General features: G+C 34.7%; 1 long non-coding RNA gene across 1 annotated transcript; it reads left to right on the top strand.

Annotated features, from left to right (window-relative positions):
• Positions 1-124: 124 nt before the first annotated feature.
• Positions 125-17,713, top strand: LOC141683464 (uncharacterized). Its single transcript, XR_012560306.1, has 4 exons — positions 125-153; positions 1,937-2,053; positions 2,717-2,830; positions 17,532-17,713. It is a non-coding gene; the product is annotated as an uncharacterized LOC141683464 (long non-coding RNA).
• The last annotated feature ends 693 nt before the right edge of the window (positions 17,714-18,406 follow it).

Consider the following 18,406-nt stretch of genomic DNA (forward strand, 5'->3'; position numbering starts at 1 on the left):
TCCATACTGTAACAGAGTTTATTGTTTCAATAAAGTTTGTTTTCTGTTACTTAAGTTCTTAAAGATCGATTTGAGTGTACTATACACTGTATTCACCCCCTCTACAGTGTGTGTGTGACCTAACAGACATGCCACCGATATTTGCTGCAGGAGGTAGTGCGTTCATGGTGGTATGTATAAATTGAGATTGGTTTCATTTTTTAATGATGATGGACCTCTAATCCTTAAATGTGACATAAATATATATTGTACTACCCTTTGAGTGTTACCCTTCTAAAAAAAGCGTTGTAAGAGAAGTCATTTAGTATAATTTTATATTACAAGTTACACCCCCTACTTCAAAAGACGGGTTCATCAGGTTGGGCCTATACATGTCATGCATGTGTCCATAGCTAACTAAATTTTAGGGCATAGAAGCTAATAAAATATAGGTCCTAAAAGCATTGCGCATCTTTCTCGAAACTCCCATTAAGATTTGTGGTAACTTTAATTAATCTCTCTTCCCTAAGCCTTTTCCTTTTTAATATTTTTATTCTTTAACCATTTTTGAGGGATGTTCTAAATATTATTTTCTTTCATGTTAGACTTACATTTGGATGGCAAATACATGTACAATATTTTGCAATATGGAGTTTAATTTATCTATTTAGCTAATTTTGTGTTATGAGTGCTTAAATGTGGATAAGTTTAGTGTGAATTATTGGTTTATATATATATCGACTCAACTCTTCCAAATTTTTATGACCTATTAGGAGCAATAAATTTTGAGCTTCTATTCAATATTTTTCTGAGTACTTTCTTGAAGATGGCATAATATGCTTAAGTATAAGCTGCATAGTGGCATTTAACATTTCTAACTCAGACATTGGCAATTTACATTTATGTGTTGGCAAATGGACTTGTGAACTTATTGTCACAACATCGGCTTTTTAGTTTTTTTTAAAAAAAATCCCTTTAGGCTACAAATGGTTGGGACAACTTTTTTTTATTGCAGTATGTTATTTAAAGTATGTTTTTTATTTAGGTAAAAAAGAAAAATCTTTCTAGAAATTTTAAAACTCTGATTATTTCCGGAATTGAGTAACATAAACTTTTGTGCTTAAGCCATCAGTTTCTTTACGTGCTTTTAAGATTTGTCGTATTGATTAGCGAGCTTCAGGAATAGCATCACTAATGAAGCTATTTATGAGACAATATATTTGTTTTATTCCAAAGACAAAGTTATTACTGCATTCATTATTTGTTAAAATACGCGCATATGGAGCAAAATAAATAACATAAAAGGATATAGAAAAATGAAGTCAAAAATAACTACCCAAATATTATTTTATATAAATTTACATAATTGCATGATTTACTTCTGCATCTTTTGGTTTAATTAGTCATTATCAACTCATGTTCTAAATATGTAGCAAGGTTGTGTAGATAGAGATTCGTCGTCATTGAGTAGGATTCATGTGAACTTATCTATTCGTGGTCATTCTATAAGTTGTACTATAGAGGTAGATTCTATAACTGAATAAAAGATGCCCAATCCTTTGATTCTTCAATATATAGTAGGAGAATAGGGATAAAAACAAGGGCATTTTGAGCCTAATAAGAACTCCTTATGAAATTACTAATTGCGCCTATTCTTTGAAAATTTACAACTATGCCACATCCTTATATCATGCATATCGTGTTTCGTTACACTCATAACCGTTTTCTACACCTTTTATTGGAGAGAGATGTCTACAACTAAAATAAAAGGATATAGAAAAATGAAGTCAATGTTAACTACCCAAATATTGTTTGATATAAATTTACATAATTGCATGTTTTACTTTTGCATCTTTTGGTTTAATTAGTCATTATAACCTCATGTTTCTGCATATATATCAATGCGGTGTAAAAAATAAACAATCATTGAATCATTTTAATTTATTGCCTCTTGCAGATACTGAAAGTTATCTAGCCATACACACGGAGTGGTCCAGAAGTTTTACTGCTTTATATATTACGATCCCAGTACAAAAGAATGTCATCATAGCTTTTTACCTCAATTACAAGCCAAGTTATGTTTTCACTTTCTCTTTAAATCATACCACTCTCTTGCCATTCCTATTCATATGTTATCGCCATTATTATACTTTCAATTACAATATAAAGCACATATAATTATAAGGATTAATATAGCAATCATTACCTACATATGGTTCGATTTGTATATATACAATAATCGCTATCCATCAATAAATTCCAAAAAATAGATATGTTTGTGGTTTGGAACATTATGCGTACATCTTGTTTTAGGTTTCTTTACAAAGTTTTGGTTCATATCCACATCATCTAAGTCACTGATACTAAGCCTTGCAAAAAAAAGGTTACAAAAACCACCAATCAAAATTAAAAGAAAAATGGAAGACCATGGGCATGACAATAGCCATTGTACGCTTTCAACTTGAGAGAGAAGGACCGGACAATTTCTTCCGGTAATTGTAATTTAAATGCTAAGTATTAATTAAACAGTAGTCTAGCTTGTTCATTTTTAGGTATAAGCTTTTTATAAAAACTATATGCGTACTTTACAAAACCGGTAATTTCTTTTTACATACTGATGAGGAATACAAAAACTATTTGATTATGTTCTAATTTTGGTGATGTTATATATTAGCCCATTAGTTAAACTTATCATATTAAACTGAAGTACTGAACATGAGTTGTTACTTTGGTGCAGGTACAATATTTTTTAGTTTTGTGTTTATTTAGAAAACTACAACATGTCATAAGACATGCCTTTGGAGCTATCACTTCCGCTGTAAAATTGAGCCTAACTTACAACTTTTGATCGGTAAAATTTTTACTTGTCCTCCTAATATATTTAACAAGCAACTCATTACTGTAGCATTTGTTGGTTTGATTATGTAATAACTGTTTGTAGTGTTTTGGTGGGATCTCTCTCGGAAGAGATACTAAAATGCCTTGTGGATATGCCTATTTTACCTCAGTCATCATGATTTCATAGACTTACGAGGGTATTTAGTATTTACATGGTTGTGTCATGACCTGTATACAGAGTAATTGGGCAGTTGTAGGATATGCGAATTTAGTTGGGTTAGGTAATAATGCTCAAACCTTAGGTACACCAGTGCTTTTAGAATGGTAAATAGGTTTACTAAACAAGTGATTCGTGTTTAACTCCTTAATCGATTTAGGTTTTGTATTTTTGCAAGTGCAACAAACTAGCAAAGCTCTCGAAATTATTTAATCGCTTCTTCTATATTTGTACTATAAGGCCAATATATGTAAAGTAACAAATTGTGAATAGACGGCCTACATACTTATAAGATTAAGAATTCCTTCCTAAGCCTATTCTTTAATAGTGTTCCTATTCACTCTACGTTCTCAAAGGAGCAACTGAAAGTTAAAACTATTTTAAGTTTTAACTGAAACCTACTCCAGTGCACTAAACACATCTGACCAACTCACATGTAGAGTGAATAGTACTGAAGTGGGTGCTTTAAAATCATTCTGTGAAGATTGTGAATTCATGCATCTTCTCATGCGTGAAGGTTTTTTTTAACAAAATAATTGGAGCAAAATATGGGGAGCTCAATATGTGGATGCTTGTATTTGGTTATGTAGGTTTTGGTTGGAATAGCTTTTAATATAGGAATCTGAATACTAAGATAAGGGAGTCACATGTATGTTACATATTTAATATTTTATTAAAATCTATAATATAATTCAGCTAATTTTTTTTTTATTTTTTGTCTTTTAAAATTTGGGGGTTATAAATTGTTCAGTCGTAGTAGAATATATTTCAACAGTCAATGAATTAATTTATAAACTGAATATATTCGGATCATACAGACCATCTACAACTCAAATATGAGTTCCTTCTTTGCGTTTCCTTGGCCGGTATTTACTTGTCTAATATATTCTTCTAATCGATCTTTCTTTTGCATAAACAAACTAGCGGGTTAAATAATAGGATATAGAGATAGAAGACAATATTCGAAATTCATATATCATATTAAACTAAGAGCTATTTATATTGATTTGAGGCCTTAGTTACATTGCTATTTCAAACTTCACATACCCAGATTTCCCAAATATCTGAAACATGAAGCTGCAACAATTATAATCCAATGCTACATAACTAAGCTTTTTATGCATACTACATGTTATTCTCAAACAATCTAACAAAGAATTACAGAAGGGGGGTTGAATGTAATTCTGGCTACTTTTTAAATTTTAAGAACTATTCTACTATGAATGTATATCAGTGTTTGATTTGGCTAAAGTGCGGAATGAAAGTATTGAAGAAATCAAACACAAAATAATCAAATACAAGTATTTAAAAACTTTCTGGTGATTGAATTTATCCACCAGAGATATATATTAATCTGAGAACTCTGTGATGCGCTGTTTGCACACAGCTGCTAACAAGTTGAACTTACAAACAACAGAGAAATTCTTTACAGATGTAGCTTTATCTATTTCTCTAGTAATTGCTTACTAACTTGGATACTGTTCTACTTGCTACACTTGGTTTATATATCACCAAGTTACATGATAAAAAGATACTCCCTCAGTCCCTTCCAATTGTTTACATTTCTGGGGAAGTGTCCAACACGCATTTTAAGGTGCATAAAAAGTATAGTTATGTAACTTATTTTTATAATTTTCTTTTTCTGAATAAAAGTTGAATGTTTTAATTTTAATTTAGAAAAATAAAATTGTAAAAAAAATATAGAACTATACTTTATATGCACCTTAAAATGCATGTCGGACACTCTCTAAAAAATGTGAATAATTGAAAGGGACGGAGGGAGTAAACAAATAAGACAAAATGTTTCTAGTCTGATTTCATGCTCCTTCATTTCTCAATCCAGCATCTTTGAATCTTTAGTTTAGCATGGAAATGGAAATGCTTCTTTGTTCTCTAAACCTGATAATAGGCAGCCACATTCCTTCTGCATACAATCAACGCATGTGACTGTCAAGTCACTATCAACTGCTCTTTTAAATTTGTTCATCCGTTGAAACTCAGTGTGATCATCCGTTGAGACATTAGTTGATTATCCGTTGAAGCCTTGTGAAACATCTGTTGAGGCTATCTTCATGGCAGTTGACTCCATTTCATTTATACAAGATTATAAGGTATCTAATATTTATAATTTACCAACCTATCTTGCACATCAATCTAATAGTCAACATGACTTAAAACATTCTACAACATCTAGTTCTCTAAGATATTATAATATGCAGAAATGTGCTACTAAACTTATTAATGTATATGCTACCCTTTTAACAGATGTTGAAAGTGATCATCCGTTGAAGGCTACAAAATCACTGAATTAAATCTACTCAGTGTTTTGTTTAACTTATCATCAAGTACACAACATATTCCTAACAATCTCCCCCAATTTATGTCTATTGGAATTGTAGCCGTAAATTAAGAGAAACTTGATGATAACAAAACACCCTATGAATACAGTCTGAATTATAGTAGATAAAATTGACAAGTGCTGCAATTTATTGACAAACATACAGAGGAAGGTTTGTAGAGAGTCTCACAAGTCATTTTCAAGGTGCTCCTCTAGACTGAGCAGATTTAGATTATTTCCTTGACTGTCTGAACTTCTTACCCAACTTCTCATTATTTTCTTCAATCTAGTGTTGAAGTTGCCTGTAGAATTCAGATTCATCCTCATTTGTTTGATCCAGCTTTTCTTGCATCTCCATGAGAGTTTCATTGTTTGAAATCTTTAGCTGATCTTCCAATCTGAAGAATCTTCTGATGCATTTTTCATCTTTGAACTCCATTATCCAGTATGGCCTCAAATGCACTCTGTCTCTAGTGAAGGGAATTGTTAATACTCTTGGGAGTGCATTTGGATTTCTTTTGTTGTTCATTATCTCCTCAATTTTGTTCAGTACCATTTTCTTGGCAATAATGTTGAATCCAAAATTCTTCTTTATTGAGGAGTAAATCTTCACCAAAACAGAATAACCTTCATTGAGAATTCTGTGAAGTGGCCAAGTCATCTCTCTTCCACCTTTGTACCTGAAGACTAATCTTTTTGGAAGATGTTTGTAAGCATCAATAGCTCTAACTTCTTCTAGCTCATCCAGATAAAGATTTATGTCTGAGAATTCTTTAATGTCACAAATGAAGAGTTGATCTCCCTTATTGACAGTTGGTTTGGGTTTGGCCAATGATTTGGATTGAAGTCTGACAGGATTGACCTTCTTGATTACTCTTTTCTTTGTCTTCTTTGGCTTGGATAGGATTGGAATGTTTAGATCAGGGAGTGGCAGGCTTTCCCAATCTATGGGTTCATCTTTGGGAATTATGGTTTCACCATGGAAATTCATGTCAGGATAAACCTTGAATTTAGCTTGTTCCATTGTGGGCATGGCTATTTGACTTGAGGTAGTAGATTGGGTTGGCATATACTCATTCTTATCTTCTTCAAAATCCAGCTTCCTCTTTGGTTTTAGCTTGCATCTCATTTTCTTAATTTGTTTTGGTTCTGCTTGCTTTTCTTCAATATGAGTCTCAGCAGTCACAGTGGGCACTACAAAATCTGTGGTTGCAGGCTTCTTAGCTCGGTTCTTGGCATCTACAACAGATTGCTTTTGTTGTTGTTTGAGCCTCACCTTTTCTTCTTTCTTACCCTCTGCAAACTGTGGATGTCCAGCCACCCCACAGATTAATTTTCCATTCCTATAGATTTTAGCAATTATTTTCTTTAGCACTGAATCTCTGGAATCTTTGAAGAAAGCAATAGACCTTCCGAGCAGTTTCTCCTCATCAGGCTTGGTAGTTTCATAGGTCAGGTCCAATGGATTTTTGTCTGAGTTCTTTGGATAATTTCTCTTTGGTTGAAAAATCACATTGGCCTTTGAAGATTTGATTGTTGAGGGTTGACCCTTTTCCATATTCCCTAAGCTCATATCATTGGCTGAAATTGGTCTCAATTGAGAGAAATGAGAAAAGGCTTTGTCTTGTTTCTCAATTGGACCAAATTTCTTCTTGATGTTTTTATCAAGCTTCTCCCATTTTTCATTTAGCTGCAATTCAGCTGCTGCTATGTTGATTAAATCAATGTTGTCAAGTATTGGTGGCTTTGTGAAGGCAATTGCTGGAACTATTACCTTGCCGATATTGACATTTATGTCTCCCCCTCACTGGCTGATTCTCCTTGGCTAACTTGAATGATAGAGTCTTTCTCCCCCTTTGTGTTAGCGTTAAGTTGAGCAGAGTTTGAGGTTTGTGCAGCCACCAACTGTTGTAGCAGACCTATTTGAGTTTCCTGATTTATGAGTATATGGCCATGGATTTCTCTACATCTTTCAGTCTTGAATCCATGGCCTCAACCTTCCTGGTCAAACCAGTTTCCTTCCTTAGATTTTGAGCTATTTCTGTCATTGTGGGGATAGGGAGTCGAGCATCCAACCTTGCTATAAAGTCTTATTTTACTTTAGAAATTTATTGCTTTAGAGCATCCACATCTTGACTTTGATTGAGAGCCTGTATCTTGTGTAGTTGAAGAGATTCCAGGTGAGCTTTAAGTAAACTTTTGGTGTTTGCACTTGTTGATGCTTGAATTGTTTTTTGGGTGTCATGAATAAGCTTGAAAAGTGTGGATTGGAGATGTGAGTAAGAACATTCTTTGTGCAGCATCCATGAAGGAATATTTGCATCTCCCCCTATATTCATGCCTTCTTCTTCATCATCCTCACCATCATCCCCAAATGAGTCATCAGCATATTCAAAATCATCACCAGCTGTGCAGGGCATAGCACTGATTGCATCCTTGGCCCTTTGTATTGAGGCAGTTGTGTACATCAAGTTGAGAATTCTCTCAGTAGCCACATTGTCCTGTTCATCCAAAACTTGATTAGCTGGGACAGGGTGAGTAAATGCCTCAGCTTCATAAGAAACAGAGTCTAAAACAGCTTAATAATCTTGCTGAAATAGCAGTTTCTTTTCAGCCTCATTGACATCCCTTAACTCACTAACAATGGGCTTTTCCCATTATTCTGTACCTGCTTTTCTCTCATGATCTCTCTTTTCTTGCATCATGGGCTCCCCTTGGCTTCCCACCCTCACACCCTCACCTTCACTACTAAGGTGGGACTCCACTCACTTACTTTTTCCAAGCGGGAAGAAGTAGCTTGCATAGATTCACTCTTTTCCTCTCCTTTTGCCTGAGAGCAACTTAGCCTCTCACTCTGTTCACTCCCTTCCCTCAATCTCAGGAGTGATTGTACAACTACTAAATCATCTACACTTGTAACAATAGTTGAGATTTCAAGTGGTGCAGTGATAGTCAACGGATGAGAAACATCCATCGAAGTAGTAGTTGAGAGTTTCAACGGATGACTGTTGTTAAGCACATCCGTCGAAGTACAATCACTAGTCAACGGATGAACAATATTCATCGAGATAGTAGAAATGACAGAGTTTGGAGTGGAAGAATCTATGGTGATTGATTTGAGATTTGGCACAGATTTCTCAGTGTAATAAGAAATAAATGACAAGTAAGCCAATAAATCATCTAAAAGATGATGCTCACTTGCCGTAGATTTGGGCTTCTCCATGAGAGTTAAAGATGGAGAATCGGAAATTGATCTGTGAATCATATCCACATCCAGAGAGTTTGTGGGTGAGTTTTGTGTGTGAGGTGCTTCTATAATTAAAGATTTTGGTCATGACTCCACATTTATGGGAGTCATATCAACCTGACTTTGAGAAGGTGTTGTAGCTGAGTCTTTGACTACAGCTTGCATAGTATGTGCACCCTGTGTATCCCCAAGTATTTTAGATTTCTTCTTTCTGGTGTAAGTTTAGGGTGAGTCTGTGTCCCTAACCCTTTTGGCATGTGCTCTTGGTTGAGAGCTTGTTTCAATAGTAACATCATTTTGGGAGGATGAAATTAGTAATGAGCTTAAACCTTTATTAAGCACCACAGTTTGTTTGGAAACTGCAGTGTGGTTATGTTGGGTTACACACACCTCTCCATCCTTATTCTTAGGGTTTCTTTTATGTTCACCCTATCCCTCACCAGGCTCACTTCCCTTCACACTCCCCTCTTGGTTTTTAGTGGATTTTACAATTAGCTTCTTTTGAGAGAAACTAGAGGGGGTTTCCTTTGACTTGGATCTTGAAATTCTGGATTTTGTGGCTTGGGTAGGCACCTGTTTGGTCACTGCAACAGACGCCATAGCCACAGTTGTTGACAAAGAAATTTGTGGTAGAGAAGTAGCAGGGACAGAAGTGTTTACCTCACCTACCTGAGGCTGCTCCATGATTGACATGTAGATTAAGGGAACCTCCTTATGGTGATTGAACCTGTTAAGATCAGCAATAACCCTTCTCTCTTGGACCCAACAATCTAGCTTGTTTGTTGGGTTCTCAATTGAGAGATTCTCAGAAACAAAATTAGCTATCATCATAAGGAATCTAGCAAAATAAATATTCTTAGACCTCTTCCTTATATCCCCTAATTTAATGCCTATTTCATACAACACAGAGGTGTTGAAATTAAAGTACTTATCACTAAGATGTATATAAAGCATGTTAACAAGTGAATAAGTTACAGCATCAAAATTACTAACTTTACCAGAGAACACCTTAATAAAAGAATCACACAGAAAACTCCATTCTTTCCTAAAGCCTAGTCTCATAATTTCACCAAACTTGGTGACACTAAGAGCATAACCCATAGAAACAAGCATGTTACTCATATCAGTGTCTGTGTGTGGGGCAAGAGTGTTGTTTTTAGGAAATTTAAAGCATTTTTTAATGGCATCACAGTTAATACAGTGTCCCTTACCTTTGCGAGTGAAGGTAATGGTTTTGTCCTTGGAGTTGAACATAGCCGTAGTCCAAATCTCCTCAACAACCTCACAGTAGATGATTGGAGACTCAAGCATAGCATAACTCAGTTTGCAGCTTTGAATGAAGTCCATCATTTTGTGATAGTCTTCAGATACAGGAATTTTCTTGTTCACCAAAGCTACGAAGTTCTTTTCATAGACATATCCAGTTTGAGACATGATTTTGACTACAGGTGCCATTGCTGTGATTGAGAGTAGTTGCAGAAATAAGGTTTTTGCTTTGGAGACGAAGAGAGATTAGAGGAATTGCTTGAGAGAGATAAAAGTAAAAGTGAAAATGAAATTGGCTTTTATACTCTCTCAGAAATAAACTGTCAAAAATTAAAAAGTGAAAATAAAGTAACCAATCAAATTAGCCCAAAATAGCCGTTTACAAATAAAGAAAACTGTCAAAATTCCAATGATTATCCATCAAAAATATACTTACAAGCTGTAAGTAAATTCAACGGATAATGCCTATAATTAACGGCTGAGATTAAAAGTAATTCGACGGATAAAAAATAAAGTACCCAGAGTAATAATTTATGCTTCGACGGATGATTAGTTTCAACGGATATTCATTTTCAATGGATAATTAATATCCGTTGACATGTAAATTCTGACTTAGCTAAAATTTCATCTTTCGACATGATATATCAAATTTTACTCTGGCTGCATTACAATTTGTTTAGACATCAAAATAGACTAAGAGTAATTAAGCATACCTAATTCACTTACCAACCTAGTAAAGGTGGATTCATCAAGTGGCTTAGTAAATATGTCTGCAAGTTGCGTCTCACTTGGTACAAAATGAATTTCCACAATACCATTCATGACATGTTCCTTAATGAAGTGGTACTTGATGTCAATGTGCTTGATACTTGAATGCTGTACTGGATTTTCAGTAATTATAATAGCATTTGTGTTATCACAGAAGATAGGAATCTTATTCACTGTAGACCATAGTCCAATAGTTGATTTATTATCCATAAAATCTGTGCACAGCAGCTACCAGCAGCAGTATATCCATCTTCAATTGTAGAAGTAGAAACTGAATTTTACTTTTTACTGAACCAAGATACTAGCTTATTTCCTAGAAATTGACAGGTTCGTGTAGTACTTTTTCTATCAATCTTACAACCTGCATAATTTGCATCTGAATAACCAGTTAGATCAAAATCAGATGCTCTAGGATACCAAATGCCAAGTTTTGGTATTCCTTTGAGATATCTGAAAATTCTCTTAATAGCTACTAAATGAGATTCTCTAGGATCAGCCTGAAATCTAGCACAAAGACATGTAGCAAACATTATATCTGGCCTGCTGGCTGTTAAATATAAAAGTGAGCCAACCATGCCTCTATAGCTTGAAATATCCACACACTTTTCAGTAGTGTTTACTTCAATTTAGTTGCAGTGGCCATGTGAGTTTCTGCAGATGTGCAATCCATTAAGTCAAACTTCTTTAAAAATAATAAATATATTTGGTTTGAATAATGAATATTCCATCACTAACTTGCTTAACTTTTAAACCGAGAAAGTAAGTTAGTTCTCCCATCATGCTTATTTCATATTTACTTTGCATCAATTTGGCAAACTTTTTGCAAAGTTTTTCATCTGTAGAGCCAAATATAATATCATCTACTTAAACTTGAACAAGTATACTAGAGCCATTAACATTTCTATAGAATAAAGTTTTATCAACAGTACCTCTTGTGAAATGATTTTCTAAGAGAAACTTTGACAAAGTGTCATACCAGGCTGTAGGTGTTTGCTTTAGTCCATAAAGTGCTTTCAAAAGATAGTATACATAATCTGGAAAATTGGGATCTTCAAAACCAGGAGGCTGACTGACATAGACTTCCTCCTCCAAATCTCCATTTAGAAATGCACTTTTGACATTTATTTGATAGACCTTGAAATTGGCATGGGCTGCATAGGCTAGAAAAATTCTGATGGCTTCAAGTCTTGCAACAGGAGCAAATGTCTCATCAAAATCTATTCCTTCTTGTTGACAATAGCCCTTAGCAACCAATCTAGCTTTGTTCCTGACTACTATGCCATTTTCATCTATCTTGTTTCTGAATACCCACTTGGTGTCAATAGAATTCTTTCCTTTAGGTTTGGGTACCAGTTTCCAAACTTTATTCCTTTCAAATTGGTTTGGCTCCTCCTGCATAGCTAAAACCCAATCAGGATTCAATAGAGCTTCTTCTATTTTTTAGGTTCTTCATATGATAAAAAGCTACTGTAAAGACATTCTTCTTGAGTTGCTTTTCTTGTTTGCACTCTTTAAGATGCATCACCAATAATTAATTCAAATGGGTGATCTCTTGTATATTTCCTCCTTTGTGGTAGATTAGCTCTAGATGAAGAGGCCTCATTGTTGTCTTGATGTGTGACAGAGTTTTGATTAGAAGGAACTCCCCCTAACTTTATGGATTTTTAACTTGAAGTTGGGGTTCTTTCTGATTGTGATCTGAATTGGCTTTCAACTCCTATTGATGGATCAACGGATGTTGTTCTTTGCCTTTCGACGGATGATGCAGATTGTCTTTCGACGGATGATGTACTTGGTCTTTCAACGGATGTTGAATTATGTACTTCATTAGTTATAGACTTTTCTATATTGCGCTTAGATATTGGTTATTGATCACTTTCATCATCACTATCTTCACAAATCATCTCAACATTGTCAAATTTGAGGCCTTCATGGAAATCTCCATCTTACAGTCCTTCAATCTTTTTATCATCAAACACAACGTGTACTGATTCCATAATAATGTTGGTTCTGAGATTGTAGACTCTATATGCTTTTCCAACTACATCTCCGACAAAGATACCTTCATCTGCTTTGGCATCAAACTTTCCTTGTTGATCAGTTTGATTTCTTAAGATATAGCATTTACAGCCAAAAACATGAAGAAAGTTTAATGTTGGCTTCCTGTTCTTGAACAATTTGTAGGGTGTCATGCATTTTGCTTGATTAACCAAAGAAATATTTTGAGTGTCGCATGTAGTGTTTACAGCTTCTGCCCAGAAGTATGTTGGTAACTTTGATTCTTCTAGCATTGTTCGTGCAACTTCAATAAGAGATCTGTTCTTCCTTTCCACCACTCCATTTTGTTGTGGGGTTCTTGCTGCTGAATACTCATGCATGATCCCATTCTCTTCACAGAACAACCTCATCAAAGAATTCTTGAACTCAGTTCCATTGTCACTCCTGATTCTTCTAACTTTGAAATCAGGATAATTGTTAACTTGCCTTATGTGATTGATGATGATTTCACTAGCTTCATCTTTGGATTTTAAAAAATATGTTCAAGAGAACTTTGAAAAATCATCTACAATTACTAGGCAGTATCTTTTCTTTGAGATGGACAATACATTGACTGGTCTAAATAAGTCCATGTGCAGTAGTTGCAAAGGTTCTTCAATTGTTGAATCAAGCTTCTTCCTAAATGATGCCTTGATATGTTTTCCTTTCTAGAAGGCATCACATAATCCATTCTTTGAGAATTCTACTTGAGGAATACCTCTTACTATCTTTCAACACTAGCTCATTCTTAGTCTTGAAGTTAAGGTAGGACAGCTTCTTGTGTCATAGCCAACTTTCATCTTGACTTGCCTTGCTGAAGAGACAAGTGACGGATTCTGCATTTGATGAGTTAAAATCAGCTAGATACACATTTCCTTTTCTCACACCAGTGAGAACCACTTTGTTGTTTTTCTTGTTGGCCACAACACAGGCTTCAGAATTAAATGTTACCGAGTTGCCCTTGTCACAAAGCTGGATGATAGTCAAAATATTATGCTTGAGTCCATCCACTAGGGCAACTTCCTCAATGATGACATTATCTTTAGAAATCAAGCCATATCCCACAGTATAACCCTTGCTGTCATCTCCAAAAGTGATACTAGGGCCAACTTTTTCCTTGAACTCAGTGAGCAGGGTGGAATCTCCAGTCATGTGCCTTGAGCACCCACTATCCAAATACCAAAGATTCTTTCTGTTTTTCTGTACACAACAAAATCAAATCAAGTTGATTTTGGTACCCAAGTTTCCTTGGGTCCTGTTTTGTTAGCCTTTTTCTTGGGTTTCTTAGGCTTGTCCTTATTTGACTTAGGTATTTGAGATTCATCCTTAGTCAACTGAGTAGAACCCTCAAAACCATTCATCATTGCAGAATTATCATGCACGGGCTGGTTAACATGGAAGGACATATTATGTGCAAACATGTTATTCTAGTAAGGTATGCTAAATGGCATTTGTGGCATACTAAATGCAGTATAATAAGGATTTTGTACAAATGGCATATTAACAAATTGTGCATTCTAATTATGCGCAGGCATAACATTCACATGCATAGTAGGCATACTAGGAAATGAAGGAGGTGCAGACATGGGAGCAGGCATAGCAAGTTTGCAGTTAACGGACAAATGATTAACACTACCACATCTCACACAGACTTTTCTAGGAGCATATTTATGAGGTGTGTAGTTGTTATGCTTGTTAATTTCTACTTTCACATTCCTATTGTTTTTCCTTTTAGATTCTGCATTAACCTCAATTTTCTCCAATCTGTCATTCAATTGCTTGATTGATAAATGCCCTACATTGACTCTCTTATCCTTTTTCACTTGACTTGTTTCTCCTAGAACAAAGTTCTTAGAAACTGATCCATATTTCTCATTTAACTTAGCTAGATGGGATTTGCTAATTAGCTTTCTTTCACTCAATGAATGTGGGTCCTTGTCTTTCGACAGATAGTTCTTTTAATTATTCAACGGATAACACTCATCATCCGTCCAATCCACATCCGTTGAAAGTCCTTCTTCCAAGTTGGAATTATGTTTTTCTTTGCTCTTTTTCCAGGCTTCATCACAGAAGGATTCTATACCTTGAACTTTAGTAATTTGAGCATGAACATCACTGGATGATTTCCATGCCTTGAATACTTCTTGTTCTCGTTCAAGCTGCTTTCTTAAAATCTCCTCTTTATTTAGGGATTCAGTTAGTTCCTCTTTAGCAGTCTTGCATTCTATCTTCAATTTCTCAAACTCAACAAATTAAGTTTCAAACACATTGTATCTTTCACTTAAAAATAGATTGTTCTCTTTAATTTTAGTGTTTTCTTTAGTGAGAGATTTGAGTGTAACACACAGATGATATAATTCAGCAGACATGTCATTTATGGCATCATTACACTCAGCTTTAGATAAATGTGCTAGATTAATGGTTATTACCTGATTACTGGAAGAACTAACTTCTGCTTCATCTGATTTGGCCATCAAGGCTAGATTGACATAGCTTGTATCCTCATCTTCATCCAATCCATTTGCAGCCCAGTCATTTTCTTGAGTTAGAAAGGCCCTTTCCTTTTGTTTGAGCAAATCAGAATACTTTTTTTTGTAATCCACAGGCTCAAACTTCTTTCGGTCAGAATCAGGCTTTCTGCATTACTTGCAAAATGACCACTTAAGCTACACTTGAAACATTTGAATTTTGACTTGTCAACCATGTTTCTATTTGGCTTGGTTGCTCCAAAATTCTTCTTGAATTTGAGCTTGGAAAACCTTCTAGATAGAAAAGCTAGGTGTTCATCTAAGGCATCCATATCATCTTGACTAAGATGATCTTCATGTTCAGCTACTAGTCCTTTTCCCTTGCCTTCACAAACTCTAGGATTTGGTGCAGAATCCACAGCTTCAACATTTATCTCTTTCTCTTTCTCTTGCTCAGCAACCAATACAATGGACCCTCCTTTCTTTCTTCCTTTATCTAGCTTCTCATCTTGCTCTATTTCAAGCTCATAGGTCTTTAGAATCCCATACAATCTGTCCAAGGTGAATTCCTTGTAATCTTAAGAATTTCTTAATGAGACTGTCATAGGCTTCCATTCATTTGGCAGAGATCTAAGGAATTTGAGGTTTGAGTCTTTTGTTTGGTAGACTCTTCCATGCAGCCTTAGAGCATTTAGTAGTTTTTGAAATCTACTAAATATGTCAGTGAGTGACTCACTTTCTTCACTATGAAAATGCTCATATTGAATCAAGAGCTACATTTTATTTTCCCTTACCTGCTCAGTTCCATCACATATAACTTGAATAGTATCCCAGACATCCTTAGCAGTTTTGCAGTTTATAATGTTGTCAAACATATCACCATCAATACCATTAAACAGAATATTTATGGCCTTCTTATCCTTGTGAACTTGTTCAATATCTGGATCAGACCATTCTGCTCTAGGCTTTGGGATTGATGGCTCATTTCTTGTAGCAGCTCTCATAGGAACATGAGGACCTTTCTCAATGAAGTCCACATATTCTTCATCTTGAGAAAGAAGATGCAGGTGCATTTTCACCTTCCAGTGGTGATAATTGTCTTTATCCAGAAATGGAATCTTCACTCCAACATCTTTATGTTCATCTTGTTAGTTGTTGTGATCTTTAAACTCTTTGTACTTCAAGAGCTTGGTCTGATACCAATTGTTATTCCCAAACAATCTAACAAAGAATTACAGAAGGGGGGCTAAATGTAATTCTGGCTACTTTTTAAATTTTAAGAATTGTTCTCCTATGAATGTATATCAGTGTTTGATTTGGCTAAAGTGCGGAATGAAAGTATTGAAGAAATCAAACACAAAGTAATCAAATACAAGTATTTAAAAACTTTCTGATGGATTTAATTTATCCACCAGAGATATATATTAATATGAGAACTTTGTGATGCGATGTTTGCACGCAGCTGCTTACAAGTTGAACTTACAAAGAACAAAGAAATTCTTTACAGATGTAGCTTTATCTATTTCTCTAGTAATTGCTTACTAACTTGGATACTGTTCTACTTGCTACACTTGGTTTATATATCACCAAGTTACATGATAAAATGACAAACAAATAAGACAAAATATTTCTAGTCTGATTTCATGCTCCTTCATTTCTCAATCCAACATCTTTGAATATCTTCAGTTTAGCATGGAAATGCTTCTTTGTTCTCTAAAACCTGATAATAGGCTTCCACATTCCTTTTGCATACAATCAATGCATGTGACTGTCAAGTCACTATCAACTACTCTTTTGAATTTTTTCATCCGTTGAAACTCAGTGGGATCATCCGTTGAAGCTTTATTGGATCATCCGTTGAGACATTAGTTGATTATCCGTTGAAGCCTTGTGGAACATCCGTTGAGGCTATCTTCACGGTAGTTGACTCCATTTCATTTATACATGATTACAAGGCATCTAATATTTACATTTTATCGACCTATCTTGCATATCAATCTAGTCAACAACATGACTTAAAACATTCTACAACATCTAGTTCTTTAAGGCATCACAATATGCAGAAATGTGCTACTAAACTTATTAATGTATAAGCTACCCTTTCAACAGATATTGAAAGTGATCATCCGTTGAAGGCTACAAAATCACTGAATTAAATATACTAAGTGTTTTGTTTAACTTATCATCAAGTACATAACATATTCCTAACACTACATCTCTATTGTTCAAAGCCGACGAGGCCTGGTCGTAAATGGATTAAGTATACGAAAAATATCTAATTTTGTTTAATTTTTGTTGCTATTGTTATTTAGTACATCATCAACTAGTAAATTTATTATATAATAGTCTGAAATGTGTTGCGGCTTGGTGCAGGAAAATAACAGGTCATAGTGCATGCTAATGAAGCGATCATTTGTCATTGTCACGCGGGAAAATGTAACTTTGAAATTCATCCTTGTTAGGGGCATATTTGGCACCGCGTCTTGCTTTGAAGTACTTTCTAAATTATTCCTTGGGTCACTAGAGTTCGTATGTATAATTGATGATGTTCTTAATAGACGTCGACAAACCAAGTATATATGTTTTTAACTAACAACATATTTGTATTAATGGTCGGTGAAGCTTCTGATGTTTATACAGGCTGTCACCTTATTAACTGTCGATTCATTACCATTGTATCGAGAGAACTATTATTTATCTAATATTTATTTTAGTGTATGATTTTAATTCTATAGAGCCAAAAGATCAGCATTCGCGGTGTCCGTGAAGGGTTTCGAGCACATAAACGCAATAGAAATGATGTAAAATTAAATTAAAACCAGAATAAAATCGAAACCCTACACAGGATCCATGCGAAATAGATAAAGAATCTTTACCTTAAAGAAGCTTTAAGAATTAATAAATTAAGAATTAATAAATTATAAAAGGAATAATCGATAGAACATAAATATCAATAATCCAAATGTCTTAAACTAAAACATCATAGTATTGTCTCTAGGACACAAACACTAACAATCTCCCACTTGCACTAGAGCCAATCACCCATTTATCTAATACTCATGGATCTAGTATTACCATCGTGCTTATGATGTGACAAAACCTTAGGCAGTGGGTCTGCAACATTATCATTACTATGCACTTTACATTTATATCTCCTTAATCATTAATCTCATTAATAAGGTGATATCGCCTAAGGACATGTATAAACAGCATTCTTGGCTGTTTCAAAAGCATCAATATATTTGGAT

Source organism: Apium graveolens, chromosome 9 (assembly GCF_009905375.1).
Source record: "Apium graveolens cultivar Ventura chromosome 9, ASM990537v1, whole genome shotgun sequence".
NCBI classification, from domain to species: Eukaryota; Viridiplantae; Streptophyta; class Magnoliopsida; order Apiales; family Apiaceae; genus Apium; species Apium graveolens.